The 19,237-nt window shown below is 33.4% G+C and overlaps 1 long non-coding RNA gene across 1 annotated transcript; it reads left to right on the top strand.

Annotated features, from left to right (window-relative positions):
* The first annotated feature begins 1,701 nt into the window (after positions 1 to 1,701).
* LOC134241035 (uncharacterized) lies at positions 1,702 to 4,250 on the top strand. The gene is made up of 2 exons (XR_009986567.1): positions 1,702 to 1,784; positions 3,680 to 4,250. It is a non-coding gene; the product is annotated as an uncharacterized LOC134241035 (long non-coding RNA).
* The last annotated feature ends 14,987 nt before the right edge of the window (positions 4,251 to 19,237 follow it).

Genomic DNA, 19,237 nt, shown 5'->3' with positions numbered 1-19,237 from the left:
AATGTATCAAGTGACAATGAATATATAGAAAACAACTTTTTAGTGTTAATTTTTCAATTATCACTGCTTACTAATCGACTTGAAGGTTACATAAGTACTTCTGTTTGCTGTCCTTCCCATTTTCTTTGTTCCTGTTGCTGAAGCTAACATCTGTTAGTCATATTCAGAGGGTGTCTGCGGAAGAAATGAATGCAGAAAAGGTACGTTTAATTTTTTCTCGTTGGTTCTTATGTCTAATTGTGACAAAATAAGCTTGTTGAATGGTCGTAAGAAAAAAAACGTTTTTGTTTTTCATTTTCCTTTCAAAATGGAAGTTAAGATTATGGATGTTTTTATTGTGGATTATATTCACACAACTATAAGCCGATGAACCTTTTTTTTCCTATAGTAATAAAGCGTCATAAACGAAATTTAATTATCAAACTGAATTCTGAAGGCAACTATCATTTACTAGATGTTGATCTGAAATCAAAAATGCTTAATTTCTTCATATTAGGACAATAAATTTACCATTGATGAAAACCTTGCTATGTAATTCTTTGGGGGGGGGGGGGGGGGGCAGACAAGAAATACATATCTTGAATCAATTTTCTTCATGCTCAACCACTATTGATATAATTATTTCAATAGTGGTCGTTATTTCAATAGTGGTTGCAACAATGCTGTACATATTTGATTTTAAACATGCTGAATTATTCAGAAAAACTGTGTCCCGTTTAAGGAAAAAAATAGCATACATAAATCTAGAGGGATCAGTGACAGATCTTGAGGACCACCTCCTTTCTCTGCGACTCTAAAGCAAACGCTGTCGACTAGACAATATACAAACTAAAGAAAGTGAATGGACAATGAATGTGGTTTTTACAATTTTAAATAATAATTAAAGTTAACATTAACCTCGGTTTGGAGCTCGTCGACAGCTCTCTCTCTCTCTCTCTCTCTCTCTCTCTCTCTCTCTCTCTCTCTCTCTCTCTCTCTCTCTCTCCAGAATGGAGGCATTTATACATTTAGCCGTGATTTAATTGGGACAAGGGACTAGTAAATGATGACTAATAAATAAATTTAATGACTTTTGTGTAATTAATTCTACTATGAACTACTTCTCTTGATCAGAAACATCGAGAGATGGCTAAACAGAAACAACATTTAATAGATGAAGGTTTGCCTTTAACGTAAGGGGAATCTTTCTTCGTCCATTCAGGTATTCATGATCCCACCTCTGGTATTTCCTATAGGACCTTTCCATTGTTTTGTTCATTGATTTTTTGCGATGGTCCCTGTTCGTCATCTTTAATTTGTCTTTTCAACTTTTTTTCATCTGTTCATTTTACTCTAAAAGACGCCCATTGTGTAATCCTTGAACTCGAAAGTAAAGATTTTTTATTGCTGACGATGTTTCTTCTGAAAAAAATGATAAGCTATCGTTTTTGTTTGATATAAAGGATATTATGATGATTATAATAATATACATGTGTAACTCTGTTTCTATAAATCCCATGTACTTTAGTTGTTTAATTGAATTGTTTTATTGCGAGCAATTGTAAACTGAACAAAAATCCTTTGGAACAGATGCTCTTCTCATTAAATATCAAGCGAAAAGTATATATAAGAAACCATTTTTGTCTTTTTCGTATATCACCGCTTATAAATCGACATGAGAGTAAGCCCAATTTTACTAATTACTGTTCTACCCATTTTATTCAATTTGTTCGTTCCTCTTTCTGTAGCCAACAGCTGTAAGTCATATTCAGAAGGTATCTGTGGAAGAAATGATTGTAGAACAGGTAAGTTTGATATTTTTACTCGTTGGCCATTGTGTTTAATCATCATGTTAGTATTAACAGAATGTTGAATGATTGCAAGAAAAAGGCGAGATTTCCTTCATTTTTCGTGGAAAATGATAGTTTAATTATTTGGGGTTTTCTATGATTACTCTACCTCAAACTTATGCCCCGATACACACTGAATTTACTTAGCTGTAGTACCATTTAGTAATAAAGCATAACATAATATAACAGGAAAACTTTTATCAAATTGAAATCACTAGGCACCTTTCATTTAGTTATTGCTCTTAAAGGAATAGGTATATCTATGAAAAATAGCATCAAAATGGTTTAAGGCCAAGATCTAATAAATAATTTTAGACTAACTACGAGGGCCGTTCAAAAATTACGCGGACTATGCTATTATTTACTCTTACAGACGTCATATAGTTATAAAATTTCACAGAAATATGTATCTTAAAGATTCCAATAAATTTTGGGCAAAATTTCTGTATTTTAAAAAAATTCTACTAAAATTATGGGTATGTTGATATCGTTGATGGAGAGTACGGCGCACGACAAAAAAAATGAAGCAAAAGCATGCGGATTCAAAAATTTAACTCATTGATTTTCTAAAATTCGCGATATTTTTCAACAATTTTCTCAAATGTACCTTTAAATTGTTCTATTATAATGTATTTAGATTTCGGACGTAATATTTGAAGAACTAACAGAAATACAGTGATTTTTCTCTGATGCGATTCCCGTGAAAACGACTGTGAAAATGACGTCTCCTGAATTGACGGCGCACCACACTTTTGTTAAAATATGTGTACTGCTCGAGATATCGCCAACATAGATCCAAAATATGCATAATAAAACTTGCAGTAAACTAGGCTACTTGTGACATTCGCCCACAAATGGCAAATTGAAATTTTAGACAGTTAGACCTCTGTAAAAAGGCTATACGGGAGGACGGGATGAAGATAATAGACGAAAAGTTAACTTTATCCGGACTGTAAAGAACGTGATTGAGAGTCACCAATATCACACTATATCTCATAAGTAGTTTTTGGTTTAAAAAAAAAAAAGAATATTCTTTACGTGTTTAATAGATTTTAAGCTTGACAAGAAATGGTGTTTTGATGTTGAGTAGATAAGGTAACTCAAACTATACAGGTACTCAAGGGAAAATGTTGAGAAAATGAAAGCTCAATCACATATTTTTCATAATGCTTGTGATGTCGAAGATTTTGCTGCGCCGTGACTTAATGGTATGTCCTGAAAAATCACTCAAAATTAATACAAATTTACAACATTTTGATATGAAATTTTGAAGACCATATAAGTAAAGATTCTTTTATATTATTTGTGAAATTTTACCCGATTATGTCGTCAAATATTTCTTCTGTGCAACAAGTCCGCGTAATTTTTGAACGGCCCTCGTATATGGTGCTAGTTCCATTAAGACATCATAATCACTTTAACTTTCCTTTCTTTGTACTTGACGGCTCTAATTGAGTTTTGTAGAAAATAAAAGGTATTTTCATGAATTTTAAAATGAAATAATATGAAAAGTAATTCCGATACCTATATCAAATATGATATCATTTTAAAGAAGAGACCAAAAACATGTATATAAAAAGTAACATTTTTGGAGAAACTGTTTAGGCAATCTGGATAGATTTCCTTTGTCTCATCTTGAAAAAGTCCATATTCATAGCTGGTTTTCAATAATTTATTTCTCAAATTTAATAAACCTGTAGGCACCTTTCATTTCATAGATCTTGACCTTAACGAGAAGAAAATACACACCAAAACAGATTACATGAATTGAGGTGCTGTAACTTGGTCAAACCATAGATGTGTGAGCATTTCTATGAATGTTTGATTGACTTTTTTATATGTTCCCTCAGAGCAAGAGAAGACCACTGTTGCTTTTTACTCACTCGTCTCGAAGAACTTTGCGCTCCCGCCTGCTGGCAGGACGTTTGTCTATGACGCAGTTGTAACAAATCATGGAAATGGATACAGCAAGAAATCGGGGATTTTCACTGCCCCGAAGTCTGGGGTATATGTATTTACCTGGACGCTTGTGGCTGCCGGGCAACATGTTTCGGGAACCAAGGGTCACTTTGGGGAGATAGCAACTCATATACTACAGAATGATGTTATAAGGGGTACTCTTCATGCTGATACTGAAAAACAGGGGGATGACGGAACATCGACAGGATTTGTTATATTGAATCTGGAAAAGGACGACGCCGTTAAAATATCAAGTGCCTGGAACGGACAAGGGTCTGCTTATATCAATGAGCAGTTTGGAAGATGGTCATTCTCTGGTTTTAAAATAGCTTAGTACTGTAGCTTTTCTGAACAAAAAGTTATACAATAAAACTAAGATGAATCTAAATTTGAATTACCGAGTTTTATTAGTAATGTTTTGAAATTTAATAACTGATTGCCAATTAAAAGAAATACAAATCATTGTGTTTTTCGAGTTCCATGCAAAAAGTACTTAATAATTGAGTGACATTACAAAAAAGTACATGTATTAATTACCGGTATTTTTTAAGGTCAAGATCTAGTAAATGTCTTTAAACTATATTTTTGGTGCTACATGTAGATCCATTATGGCGTCATAATCACTTTCAACTTTCTTTTTCCCTACTTTAAGGCTCTAAATTATGTAGAAAATTAAGTATTTTCAGGGACTTCAATTTGAAATTACACGAAAAGTACTAGTAGTCCCGATACATGTACCTATATTAAAATTGACATGACTAGTATTCCAAAGAAGAGGCCAAGAACATACAAATAACCGTTTTCTGAGATAATGTAGGCTATCTGGATACATTCGCTTTGTCTGATATTGGAAAAAGTCCCATATTCATGACTGGATTTCTTAACTTTTCATTGAAAACGACAGTTTTTTAATATGATTTTTCATTTTGTTTACTTACTAATTATGCCCCGAAACACTTATTGTACCCTTATTAGACCAAGCTAAACTTACAAAAGTGTCATTTAAGGAATTTATTCCTCAAATTTGAGAAATCTGTAGGCACCTTTCATTTACTAGATCTTGGCCTTAATTCGTATACTAGAGCGAATTTAATATGTAGTCCTATTCAAAAAAGTGTACAGGGTTTTAACGTAAGAATAACTAATGGAAAAAAGAACTACTATATTCGTGAAAAAATAATATGGTGTTCAGATTGAACTTAAAGCTGAACACGGCTCGTAAATAGGCATACGCCATTTTCGATTTCATTAACTACGATACATCAACACCTGGGTATACTCTTCAGATTCGTCCCACCTGACTGCTTTATTGTCACAGGTAACGGTGTGGAATGGGACCCGTGTTCCTGCTGGTTATCTAGCATTACCTTTGTTTACATTTTATTGCAGTTACGTGTATCATTATTTGTTTGTATAATACACTGACCTGTACAACTATAATTGTAAGTTTCTTTGGTATCTTACTTTCCCGTATTAGACGAAGTATTTTAATAAGTTTTTATTGTCGCTACTGAGTGTTGTATAGCATACATACGTCTACACCGGTGTCGACTGTTTACGCTGAACAGTGACAAAGTCCTGCCTTTTATATAGGGGTCTACATGTATAACGTTTCTCCGAACAAAATGGCGAACACATTCCTTTTACGAATCGTGTTCAGCGTTAATACTTACTACGCACCTTGCCTAGCAAAGACATCAATATACTTTAAAAACATACAAAAGTAGATGATAATTTTTTTAAAAGGAATTTTCAATATCTGTAAGTGAGATGAATTTTATGGATGACTTTATCGAATGCAATCGATTGTGAAACAAGGAATTTTGAATTCTGCCGTCACAAGCACAAGTATGACGTAAAATTAGGTCATACGAATAGTAGAAGGAAGATCTAAGAGAAACTATTACTAGTATTTTAAACAATTTGCTATATATATTAATTTTTCGACAATAATACTTAAACAGAATACAATGTTATCGTGATATTCGTACAAAAACGCTTTTTGACTGTTTTTATCTTTTATATTTCTAAACTTAAAATCCATTTTAAGATACTTTAGACAAGGCTAGAGCTATTTACGTATAGGATCAAAAAAGAATCTTGTTACAAGGGATGAAATCATTAGCTTTCTCTTACAAGGAAATTCAATCGTAAGATTTTTTGTGAAAAGGACAACTGGACGGAAAGTCATCACCGTTATATCACTAAATTTCCTCAAGCATAAGAAAGTTCAATAAAATTCCCTTACTACATGTATATTGTAGAATCTTACGATAAATTTCTATACTGGTACAAGATGTACATAATTAGGGAGAGGGCTAAAATAGGCTTTGCCTGCTGCCCTATCCCATTCACTTATGTGAATAAAATTTTGTATAAATAAAAGAAAATAATAGGATGTACATAATATCCCGGTATAGAATGTATATATCTCTAATGACTTATTTATGATTTATTGATCAGAAAAAAACATGTACTATCAGAGACATCGAAAAAGAGAAAAAATATTAGTAAGAAAAAGGTTTAATGTCTGGACAAAGAGGAAGCTTTCTTTTCCTAGGCACCTGATCTCACCTCTTGAATGTCCATGGATCTCTTATGCCCTGCTCACAGATTGTCATTCTTTATCGATTTATTTTAGATCAGTCCCAATCTAATTAAAATCAGTCTTCTTAGATCCGCGCCGTATACACTCTGCGCAAAGTATATACGGCGCGGATCTAAGAAGTCTGATTTTAATTAGATTGGATAAGTCCTTGTTCGTTATCTACATATTTTGTCATATTTTTTTTCTATAAAGCGCCAAATGTGTAATCCTGAATCGAAAAGAATATATAACACACAGTTGTATAAATTTATCCATTTTGTTATTGTTGTTACTATTAAATCTATAGGATATATTAGAATATTAGCAATATAACTCATTTTTTAAAAACAAATCCTGTGTATTGTAGTGCAATTTAATTGTTTTATTCCGTGTACATGTAATTGAACAAAAATTCATTGGAACAGATGCTCTCCTCATAAAGATATCAACTGACGATGTATATATTGGGAACAACTGTTTGGTGTTCTTTTTTCCATTATCACTACTTACAAATCGATATGAAGGTTACACAAGTACTGAGAACTTCTGTTTGCTGTTTTACCCATTGTGCTTGTCCCTTTTGCTGAAGCTAACAGCTGTAATTCATATTCAGAGCGTGGTATTGGAAGAAATTATTGCAAAACAGGTTAGTTTAATTGTTTGTTTGTTTGTTTGTTTGTTTTTTATGTTCCCCAAACGAAGTTGGGGAACATATTGTTTTTACTCTGTTTCTTATTATTATTATTAAGGTCTTCCGTCTTCAGCGGAAGACCTTATTGTTTTTCTTAGGTTTCTTTTCCACTATTTTTAGGGTCTTCCGTCTCAAACGGAAGACCCTTCTATTATTCTATTGTTTCTTCTTCACTTTTATTCTTTTTTTTTTCTTTACAATTTTTTTGCAGAAAATTTCTCGAAGATGGCTCGATCGATTTTGTTCAAATTTTCAGAGATTATGTGCTTCTATCTGAAGTTTGTACACCGGATTTAATTTTGAAAAAATCACTTCCGGTCGGAAGTTATGCCCCTTTCAGTGATTTTTAGAGGGTCTCCTTGTCCATGAGTAAACTCAAAAACGACATAAGCTAGAGAGCTGAAATTTTCAGCAATCAAAGACGACACATTGCTGAGTTGCACATTCGATTTAAATTTTTTCAGAAAGGTCCAATATGGAAACGCGGTAGGGGTCGAAATCTAGGACACGAATCATGAGTGAATTTTCGAGACATTTTGCATCATATCTTTTAAAGTATAATTATTTTGTAAAGATATACTGAACAATATTTGTGGGGAATGACAAGATCTTCAATATGATATCAAGAAAAAAATGCTGACTCATCAAATTAAGGGCTTAAAGGGGCCAAAAAAGTTTATTCAATAACTTTATAACAGTAAATATTTTGTTATATATTACTGAAGAAAAAATGTTTATCTTAACAATCTACAACTATATATTATGATTTTTATGTCATATGACACATAATAAGGGGCCACAAGGGGCCAGAATGCTAAATCTTTGACGCTTTATATCTCGAAAGGGAGAAATATTTTGATAAGTAATAATGTACAAAAGATGTTCAGAATCATGTTCTGAACAATATGCAACCTTTCATTTTCCGCTAAACGTCCCCGTTAGGGAGTTGAAGGGTTGGCCCCTAAATATTTCTTTTGCTAATAACTCGAAAACGAAAAAGAATCTCTGAATAGTTGTTGAACAAAAAGTGTTCAAAATCATTATAGCTTTAAGACTAGATCAAGAAAAAGGGGCTGGGCACTCCAATTAGGGGCCAAGAGGGGCCAAAAGTCTTTAATCAATAACTCTTTATCAGTTAATACTTTGTAATACATTACTGAAGCAAAAATGTTTATCTCAACGTTTTACAACTATATGTTATGATTCTTATGTCATATGACACATACTTAGGGGCCACAAGGGGCCAGACTGCTAAATCTTTGACGCTTTATATCTCGAAAGTGAGAAATATTTTGATATGTAATATTGAACAAAAGATGTTCAAAATAATGTTCTGAACAATATGCAACCTTTCATTTTTCGCTAAACGTCCCCATTAGGGAGTTGAAGGGTTGGCCCCTAAATATGTCTTTTGCAAATAACTCGAAAACGAAAAAGAATCTCTGAAAAGTTGTTGAAGAAAAAGTGTTCAAAATCCAAGGAGATTTAAGATGAAATCCCGAAAAAGGGGCTTGGCGTTCAAATTAGGGGCCAAGAGGGGCCAGAAGTCTTCAATGGATAACTCTTTACGAGTTTATATTTTGTAATACATTACTGAAGCAAAGATGTTTATCTCAACCATTTACAACTATATGTTATGATTTTTTTATGTCGTATGGTACATAATTAGGGGCCACAAGAGGCCAGAATACTAAATCTTTGACGCTTTATATCTCGAAGGTGAGAAATATTTTAATAAGTAATATTGAACAAAAGATGTTCAAAATCATGTTTTTAACAATATGCAACCTCTCATTTTTCGCTAAGCGTCCCCATTAAGGAGTTGAAAGGTTGGCCCCTAAATATTCCTTATGCAAATAATTCGAAAACGAAAATGAATCTCTGAATAGTTGTTGAACAAAAAGTGATCAAAATCCTTAAAGCTTTAAGATGATATGATTGATTGATTGATTGTATACTGTTTAACGTCCCTCTCCAGAATATTTCACTGATATGGAGACGTCACCATTGCCGGTGAAGGGCTGCAAATTTGGTCCTTTGCTCGGCACTCAGGGCCATTGAGCAGGGAGGGATCTTTATCGTACCACACCTGCTATGAAACGGGGCCTCGGTTTATATGGTCTCATCCGAAGGACCGCCCCATTTAGTCGCCTTTTACGACAAGCAAGGGGGTACTGAGGATCTATTAATAAGAAGGGTTGATTCCTAAAATTAGGGGCCGTGAAGGGCCACTAGCGGATTTTTTAAGTCTTTAGTGTTCAATGTCTTTTTACAGATTATGAAAAATCATTATTTTAGAATGAAAATCTCATTCAAAATCTTATCTCATCTCATCAAGAATTGGACGGAAGACCCACTCGTTGTTCACAACGAGATCATATCTAGTTCTTATTATTATTTTTTTTCTTACCGATTTTGTGCACGCGATTTCTCGGAAACGGCTCGATGGATTTTCATGAAACTTTCAGGTCTGATAGAACATCAAAAAATCTAGAAATAAAATTTTTTATTTTGATGACGTAACTTCCGGTTCGGAGATTTTCGCGATTTTGTCATTTTTAGAGGGTCACTTTGTCCGGCAATGTTCTCAAAAACCGTTGAAGACAGAAGTATGAAATTTTCAGTGATGATAGAGCAACCTTTGGAGAAGTGAATTGAGTATATTACAACTTCCGGAAATACGAAGCGCTGACGCTCGCTATGGCGTGAAAATAGTCCTATGAAGAATTTCAAAAATTTTGACACCTTATCAAAGATAACTTTTTACCTAGAAATATTTTGTTAAGACATGTAGAACAAAAGAAGTGTAGAATTACAAGATCTTTCAAATGATATCTCGAAAAAAGGGCTGGCCCCTAACATTAGGGGCCTAGAGGGGCCAAAAGTATTTTCTTCATATCTCAAAAAGTATTGAGAATTTGTAATACGTCAAAGAGGCAAAGTTGTTTAAAATATCAAGCTTTATCTAATGGCGTCGTCAAAATACGTCCGGCGACGTCACTTCCGGTCAAACCGGAAGTAGTCAAAAATTGCATATTTTTGCTGTTCTTGACAGGTTTTTGGATATCATATGTCAATGGAAGCTTAAATCTTAATTTCCGTCCGTCGACGTCACTTCCGGTCAAACCGGAAGTTCCAAAGAATGGCTTAATTTTGCTATACTTAACATAGATTTGGAGGATTAACCCTTTTTTGGACTTCATTACTCTTTTTTTTTAAAAAAATGAAAGTTACTTCCGGTAAAACAGGACGGAAGACCTACTCGTTGCTTTGCAACGAGCTCGGCTCTAGTTAGGGTCTTCCGTCTCCAACGGAAGACCCTCCTATTATTCTATTGTTTCTTTTTCACTATTATTATTATTTTTCTTCGTCCCAATTTTGTGCAGACGATTTCTCAGAGATGCTTTGGCGGATTTATATGATATTTACAGGAATGATGTATCATGATTTAAACTTGATACGTTTTTATTAATTTTTGAAAATTCACTTCCGGTCGGAAGTTATCGACTTTTAATCAAATTTTAGCTACCATTTTGTCTGCACTAAAACTCAAAAACGACAAAAGCTAGAGTGCTGAAATTTTCAGTGATAGTAGAGGACATGTTGTAGTTGTGCACTGGGTTTTCAAATTTTCCAGAAGTGCCTAGTATGGAAGCTCGGTAGGGGTCGAAATGTAGGACACAAATCATGAGTGATTTTTCGAGACATTTTGCGTAATATCTTCTAAAGTATAAATATTTTGTTAAGACATATTGTAAAATATTTGTGCAAAATGTTAAGATCTTTCATAAAATATCAAGAAAAAAGTGCTGACTCATCACATTAAGGGTCAAAAGGGGCCAAAAGTTAATATTTTGTTATATATTACATAAGCAAAAATGTTTATCTTAACAATCTACAATTATATATTATAATTTTTATGTTGTATGGTATATAATTAAGGGCCACAAGGGGCCAGAATGCTAAATCTTTGACATTTAATATCTAGAAAGTGAGAAATATTTTGATAAGTAATATTGAACAAAAGATGTTCGAAATAAAGTTTTAAACAATATGCAACCTTTCATTTTTCGCTAAACGACCTCATTAAGGAGTTGAAAGGTTGTCCCCTAAATATTTTTTTTGCAAATAACTCAAAAACAAAAAAGAATCTCTGAATAGCTGTTGAACAAAAAGTGTTTAAAATCCTAAGAGCTTTAAGATGAAATCAAGAAAAAGGGGCTGGGCACTTAAATAGGGGCCAAGAGGGGCCAGAAGTCTTCAATGAATAACTCTTTATTAGTTAATATTTTGTGATACGTTACTGAAGGAAAGATGTATATCTCAACCATCTACAACTATATGTTATGATTTTTATGTCGTATGGTACATAATTAGGGACCACAAGGGGCCAGAATGCTCAATCTTTGATGCTTTATATCTGGAACGTGAGAAAAATTTGATAAGCAATGTTGAACAAAAGATTTTCAAAATCATGTTCTGAACAATATGCAACCTTTCATTTTTCGCTAAACGTTCCCATTAGGGAGTTGAAGGGTTGGCCCCTAAATATTTCTTTTGCAAATAACTCAAAAACGAAAAAGAATCTCTAAATAGTTGTTGTAGAAAATATGATCTTAATCCTGAGAGCTTTGAGATGATATGAAGAAAAAAGGGCTGATCCCATATATAAGGGGCCGTGAGGGGCCAAAAGTCAAATTTTCAAGTCTTTAATGTTCAATGTCTGTTTACAGATTATGGAGGCAAAGTCGTTCTTCTTTACAATCTTTATCATTAATTTAGAATAAAAATCTTAATCAAAATCTCATCTCATCTCATCAAGAATTGGACGGAAGACCCACTCGTTGCTCGCAACGAGATCGTATCTAGTTAAGGTCTTCCGTCTTCACGGAAGACCTTATAGTGATTCTAATGTTTCTTATTATTCTTATTATTATTAGGGTCTTCCGTCTCCAACGGAAGACCCTTCTATTATTCTATTGTTTCTTTTTCACTTTTATTATTATTCTTCCTTTTTTTTTTCTTACAATTTTTGTGCAGAAGATTTCTCAGAGATGCGTGGACGGATTTCTTTGAAATTTTCAGAGATGATGTATCATGATCTGAACTTGATTCATTTTTTTAATTTTTGAAAAATCACTTCCGGTCGGGAGTTATCGCCCTTTAATCGAATTTTTAGTGACCATTTTGTCGACACAAAAACTCAAAAACGACAAAAGCTAGAATGTTGTTATTTTCAGGACTAATAGATGACATGTTGTAGTTTTGCACCAAACTTTCAAATCTTCCGTCAGTGCTTCCGGTCGACACCGGAAGCGAATTCAAAAAACCGCAATTTTTCAACTTTTTTGTTTTCCAATATTTTTCTTTTACATTAGATCTCTTAATAGTGACTCTTTTGCGAATGCAAAATATGTAATTTGTTTTAGAATTAAAAAAGGTAATCTCGAGATTTTCGTATTTAAAAATTTGAAGCGGTGTTTTCAATGGCTGAATGGTTAGTGCGTCGGATTGTCACGCGGGCGACCCGGGTTCGCTCCCCCGAATGTCCGAATTTTTTTTATCACTTTTTCTGTTAGATTTTTCGTTTTTTACTTCAGAATCGGACGGAAGACCCCTCGTTGCTCGCAACGAGTTTCTTTCTAGTTATTCTTATTATTATTATTCTTTTTTTTGACAAAATTTTGTGCAGGCGATTTCTCGAGAACTATTCAGCGGTTTTCTATGAAACTTTCACAAAATATGCGTCATTATATGAAGTTGTTACATCCGGAGAGAAATTTGGAAAATTCGCTTCCGGTGCCAAGTTATGGACAATTTCCTGATTTTAAAATGCGATTTTGTCGCGCACTTTTATCGAAAATGGCTGAGGATATGAACTGGAGACTTATTGGAGATGATAGATCATGACTTTGTGGTTTGCAGAATCGCCTTTACGTGCGTCGTCAGCACTTCCGGTCTCTGCCGGAAACATATTTAAAAACTGCAATTTTTTAATTTTTTTGTTTTTCAATATTTTTCTTTGGTGTTTTTAATCTAAATAGAGACTTATTTGTAAATGCGTAAGATGTAATTCGTTTTAGAATCGAAAAATGCAATCTCGAGATATTCGCATTTAAAAATTTGAAGCGGCGTTTTCAATGGCCGAATGGTTAGCGCGTTGGATTGTCACGCGGGCGACCCGGGTTCGCTCCCCCGAATGTCCGAATTTTTTTTATCACTTTTTCTTCTAGATTTTTCGTTTTTTATTTCAGGATCGGACGGAAGACCTCTCGTTGCTCGCAACGAGTTTCACATCTAGTTCTTATTATTATTTTTCTTCCTGGGAAAATTTTGTCCGCGAGTGATCTTGTAAACTACACATTCGACTTAGGTGAAACCTTTTTAGGGTTAGTAGGCATGTTATGTTGATTGGCTGAAACTAAAGTCTCAATATCTTTCTTGTTTTTTGATAAAATCATTTGAAATTTTGAACATAGTCATACATTAGGGAGATCTACAGCCCGTAATAAAAGAAATATCATGAAAGCATGTGCATGCACGTGTGCTTGCAAGAGCTCGCACGTGCAACACGAGAAATATCCAATATAATTGATACAGACGTAACTATTTAAATTATTGATGATATGCTTTAAAACTCATATTAGAAGTATATATTAGAAGCATAGACAAGATGACATAGTCAAAAAAGCAAGATCTCACGCGCATGCACGTGCGCTTCGCTCTGATTGGCTGAAACTAAAGTCTCAATATCTTTCTTGTTTTTTGACAAAATCCTTTGAAATTTTAAACATAGGCATGTATTAAGATATCCTACAATAAGATATATAGCAATTATCATGAAAACGCGTGCATGCACGTGCGCTGCAATCTGATTGGCTTATGGTTTAAATAGCTATAACTCCCTTGGTTTTCAACCAAACAGGATGGGATTTGGAACATGGATAGATATAATGGACTTCTACAAGAAGATATGGTCACCATGCACATGCATACACGTGCATGTACGTGCGCTGCAATCTGATTGGCTGAGACTTTGAACAGCTATAACTCCATTGGTTTTCAACCAAACGGGGTGGGATTTAGAACATAGATAGATGAAATGGACTTCTACAAGGAAGTATGGTCGCCATGCTCATGTGAGCACGTGCGTGCACTTGAAATGAGTAATATCAAAAATACAATTGAATTAGCGTATTTTTTAATACTTTTGAATTAAATACTTTGATATTTAGTATATTAAAATCTATAGATTGTGAAGACAAGATTATATGGTCATTACGCATGTGCATTCACATGCGCACGCGTGCAATGCTAAAATTTGAATGAAATTGGTACACTTCTGGGTAAACGTTGTTAAAGTCTCAAATGCATAGAGTTTGTCTTATTTAATGAAGCTTATAGGGAATATGGCACCAAAAGGGAGTTGGGGAGCGTTTGGGGAACATCTGTAACGGTCCCCGTTACAATTAGCACTAGATTTGTTTTGTTTTTTTGTTTTTTTGTTTTTGTTTTTTTTTTTGTTTTGTTTTTTTTTTTGCGTTAGTGTTCCTGTTTATTTATGACGAAATAAGATTGTTTAATGTCGTTAGGAAGGAAACGTTTTCTTTCATTTTTATTTAAAAATGAAAGTTTAAATTATAAGTGTTTTTACTGTGACTAAAGTTACTCAAATGTAAGCCAATGAACATTTTTTTTCAAAGGTAAAGTAATAAAGCATCATAAATTATCAAACTGAATTCTGAGGGTATCTATCATTAACAAGATTTTGACCTAAAAGCAAAAAAGAAAATTAATTTCTTCATATCAAGACAATTAAATAACCATTGATGAAAGCCTTGCTATGTAATACTTTGAGAAAAAAAGAGCGGACAAATAAAACAGACCTTGAATCAATTTACTTCATGTTCTGTACATATTTGATTTTAACCATGCTTAATTATTCAGAAAATCTGTGTCCCCGTTTAAGGAAAAAAGAATAGCCTACCCGAATCTAGAGTGGCGGGCGTGGCAACAGATATTTATGATATAAAAATGTCATTACACATGCTCAAAAGCATCTTTGGATATTCCCTAGAAATGAAAGTGTTAAACAGAGTTTATAAATAAATTACCTTTGACCTTTTGATCTTAAAATCAAACGGGGTCATTTGTAAGCTACAAGATGTGTTTTTGTAAAATTCAAAAGCTAAAAGGCTTGTGAAACAATAGTGTAATAGACAAAACTACAAAAGGGCGGACAGACAGATCAAAATTAATACCCCCCACTTTCAGTGAAAGCCAGGGAAAATATAGACCATTATAGAGATAAATATTTGTCGAGACTCTAAACACCAAATGTATACAGAGAGAGAGAGAAAAAGAGAGAGAAAGAGAGCGAGAGATTTGTACTTTATTTGATTTCTTTTGTTTTCATCGAAGTCTTTATTCTACGAAGATGTATCCTCCTCTCTTTTTCTTTGTTTAATTATAACAGCTACTGATTTTTTTTCTCTTCTAATAGAATACTCTACCTAAAATGGCATCAATATGTCTTATTAGAAAATACTCACCAGAACAGAACTTCACAAATCAAATGAATTGCAGTGCATCGAATAATTTAATACACGAGTATACTATAGTAATTATATTTATGTACATAAAAATTTCTCTAAATATTTGAATTGCTTTATTACATGTATGATGTCATTTTTCCTCAGAACAAGAAAATACCAGTGTACATTTCCAAGAACTTTGCACTCCCACCAGGTGGACGAACGTTTATTTATGACGTCGTCATAACAAACAATGGAAATGGATACGACAAGAAAACAGGAATCTTCACCGCCCCAAAGTCAGGAGTGTATGAATTTTCCTGGACAATGGTAGCTGCTGGAACACACGTTGCAGAAACTAAGGGCGATTATGGATAAATCACAACGCACATACTTCAAAATGACGTCATTCAAGGATCTCTTCATGTTGATACTGAAAAAATATATGATGACGGATCTTCAACAGGGTTTGTCATATTGAACCTGGAAAAGGGTGATACTGTGAAAATATCAAGTGTCTTGAACGGACAAGGGTCTGCTTACAGCACTGATAATAATGGCAGATTGTCATTTTCTGGTTTTAACATTTATTAATTCTTTAATCAAATCAAAGACGCAGAAACATGTCACGCATTCTCAATTTATAGTGCCAAATCGACTTAAGGAAAAGTCAAAAAATTTTGTGATCTGAAACTAACACTTTTATATGTCATTTGAAACATGGAAGTGTATAGTTATTAAAAATCACAATTTGATTTACATACTTCATGCTGTGTTTTGTTTAGTAAATAACTTTAGACTAATTTTTTGTGTTAGATCAATTATGACGTCATAATCAATTTCAACTTTCTTTTTCCCGAACTTTACGACTTTAGCAGAATTATGTAGAAAATAGAGTATTTTCATGACATTCAATTCGAAATCATATGAAAAGTAAACCGGATACCTCTATTTAATTTGATATTGGTTTAAAGAAGAGGCCATGTACATACTAATTACCGTTTTCTGTGAGACTGTAGGCAATCTGGATACATATCTTTTGTCGAATATGAAAAAAACTCCCATATCCATGACCGGTTTTCTTAATTTTTCAACGAAAATGACAGTTTAAAATACAGTTCTTCATCTTGTTTACCTACAAACCATGCCCCGAAACACCTTATTTGACCAAGCTAAAGTTGTAAAGCATCAATAAAGGAATTTATTTCTTAAGTTTGATAAATCTGTAGGCATCTTTCATTTACTAGATCTTGACCTTAAGTATTTTTGAGAGAAAAAAATATAACATTTTCCAAATCCAATTGGTGAAACAATCCTCGGTGTCAAAATTAGATCAATATACTTTTATAACACTAGTCAGAAAACTTCTGAATTAATTATGAAAAAGGGTCTGATTGATTTGGATCATTAACAGATATGTTTTATATCACACAAGTGTATTATTATCGGGATTTATATGTAACTCCGGCGGCTTTTTTATATGATGCCTGGACATCTTTAATTTTGTTCAAGGCGCATATCTTCCAATATATGACTGTCGACTGTGCCTCAATATTTTAATCGGAAATAACAGTCGACCATATTTGTAGTTACTATGGTTACATCAAAGGCAATATTAACAAGATATACCATTCATAGTCATGTCTATTCCTCTTTCAAGAGAAAATGAATCACTGAAAACAAAAATTATTTCCGCGTTTTCTGAATATCACTTTCACAAAGTTTTGTTCTTAATTTCCGAAATACAAATACAATCAAACATTAAATTAAACTTTAGAAGTTAGTTGCATACAGGAGCATATAAATATGAAATAAAATATTCACAAGCATATCAAACGTCAAATAATTTAAGTCCTTTCAAATTAGAATGTGATATATAGTGAGTAAATCACGAATCATTGACTGGAGTAAAGTTAACTAAGCCTGATAATGAGCTACAAATCTTTTGAAAAATTCATTTGGATTGGTTATTTGTGTGTCGTTTTACGTCACATTTTCAATCTTAAAGAGACATCACTAAATACCTGTGTAGGGGCTTAAATTTAGAACTTACTAGATTTGATCTTTATCTCGCTTGAAACGATACCATGACCCGGTGCCTCTGATTTAAGGTATCATCTAAATGCCAACAACTATAGTAACGGTCCATTTCAGTTGTTGCTTAGGACACTAAGGTGATGTTATTACTTAGAGATCTAAGTCAAGTCAACAATAGCAATTAGAAATCAGGTTCCATCCGGGAAAGAGGTAATCTACTGTATTTGATTTATATATCTTCATGGATCATTCATGTACATGATCGACCATATTGTTTGATTTCATAAGGAAAAATGATATAAAAGTTTTAATGAGTTTTAGCAGTATTTTTGCAGTTATCAGAGATTAATTTTACAGGTGATATGATTCGAACTACAAGATATAATTATTATATTCATTTCATTCGCAAACGTGGTTTATTAATACGATACACTCAAATCAAAACAAAATTATGATTGCTGTAATAGGCAACGTGTGTAAAAAGGGTAAGGTTAACGAACATGGATCGATCTTATGCATAAACAACTGGAACCTCTAGGATCAGGTACCTAGGAAGAGTAAGCATTCCCTGTTGACCGGACACTCCCGCCGTGAGCCGTATCTTTTTTTATCAGACAAACTAAATCATCCATAAAACATTGTATGAAACCAATGTTTTAAGAATTGATGGGAAGTATACTACCAAATTATTGGTTGTATTTGTAAAAAAGTCAGATATTGCGAAATGCTGACTTTAAATGAAATAGTTGAACACCTGTAGCATTAATTTATTTATCAGTAGGCTGCCCCTGTTTAAAGAAAGGTGGAACTCAAAACATTCTTTTGAGACATATACATTTGAGACATACTGAGACATCCTTCAACTGGCGTCAGAATTTCATAAATATTATGGATTATGTTGACAATTACGCCAGACGATGGGCCAGATATGAAAACGAAGACGTTGACACCTTGTCAGAATGGATTAAATGTATCAGATCCATGTTAAAGTCACGTATTAAAAGATTGAGGGGCAATATGAAAACCATCTATCCTTCTGTGTTCAATAAACCAGAAGTGAAAAAAGAATTAGATAGATTACATGATCAGTACATACTGGTCCCTGCCGACAAAGCAGGTAACAACATTGTCTTTGTTTGTAAGGCTCATTATATAAATTGTATTCTAGAAGAACTAGGATTTAATTCTACAAGTGGTAATCCTACTTATACTCATACTTCCTTTTCTAAGGAAGAAATTCTTCAAAATCATATGTCAGTTTTGAATATTTTTAATATTCCACAGAGCCGAAATGAATTTGAACTACCTTATATATATTGGATTCCGAAACTTCATAAGATTCCTTACAAACAAAGATACATTGCGGGTTCCAGTAAATATTCAACCAAGCCTCTTTCGTTACTCCTCAATAAGATATTGACAGTAGTGGAGGAAAAACTTCAAGAGTACTGTGCAACAATATATTCAAGAAGTGGTGTGAATCAGATGTGGATATACTCCAAAATTCCAAAGACCGTTTGGACAATTTTGAAATCACAAGATTTTACCATTTTCAACAGCTTAAAAACTTACGACTTTTCAACTTTATACACAACCATTC

Source organism: Saccostrea cucullata, unplaced genomic scaffold (genome assembly GCF_032062105.1).
Source record: "Saccostrea cucullata isolate Sc308-1 unplaced genomic scaffold, CSIRO_AGI_Scuc_v1 ctg3002, whole genome shotgun sequence".
Taxonomy (NCBI): domain Eukaryota; kingdom Metazoa; phylum Mollusca; class Bivalvia; order Ostreida; family Ostreidae; genus Saccostrea; species Saccostrea cuccullata.
This window is presented reverse-complemented; position numbering and strand designations above follow the sequence as displayed.